This window comes from Pteropus vampyrus, unplaced genomic scaffold, assembly GCF_000151845.1.
Source record: "Pteropus vampyrus isolate Shadow unplaced genomic scaffold, Pvam_2.0 Scaffold798, whole genome shotgun sequence".
NCBI classification, from domain to species: Eukaryota; Metazoa; Chordata; class Mammalia; order Chiroptera; family Pteropodidae; genus Pteropus; species Pteropus vampyrus.
Genome location: NW_011889579.1, coordinates 20,245 through 20,991, shown reverse-complemented (window position 1 = coordinate 20,991; position 747 = coordinate 20,245).

The following is a 747-nucleotide window of genomic DNA, read 5'->3' as shown; positions in this document are numbered from 1 at the left end:
GGGATCAAATATATGATAGCTGAAGGAAACTGGACTTTGGGTGGTAAACACACAATAGAATATACAGATGTTAAATTGTAATGTACACCTGAAAATTATATAATTGTATTAACCACTGTTACCCCAATATACTTAAAAAGAAAAAAGCAAGCAGGAGGCCTGAACAGATATTTTTCCCAAGAGGAAATACAGACGGCCAATAGACACATGAAAAGATGCTCAAAGTCATTAATCATCACAGAAATCAAATTAAAAACACAACGAGATATATCACCTCACACCTGTCACAATAGCTATCATCAATAAATCACAGAATGACAAGTGTTGGTGAGGATGTGGAGAAAAGGGATCTCTCATACATTCTTGTAATTGCAAATTGGTACGACTACTATGGAAAAGTCTGGAGGTTTCTTATAAAATTAAAAATGAATATACTTTTTGACCAGCAATTACACTGCTGGGCATTTAGCCAGAGAAAACCAAAACAATAATTCGTAAGCATCTATCTATGCACCCCTATGTTCATGGCAACACAATTCACAATAGCTAAGGTCTGAAAGCAACCTAAATACCCATCAACAGACAATTGCATAAAGAAGTATGGTTCATATATACAAGCGAATGTTACTCAGCTATTAAAAAATGAAATTCTACCATTTGCATGACATGGATGGACCCAGACGTTATAATGCTGAGTGAAATAAGTCAGAGAAAGATAAATACCATATGATTTCACTTATATGCGGA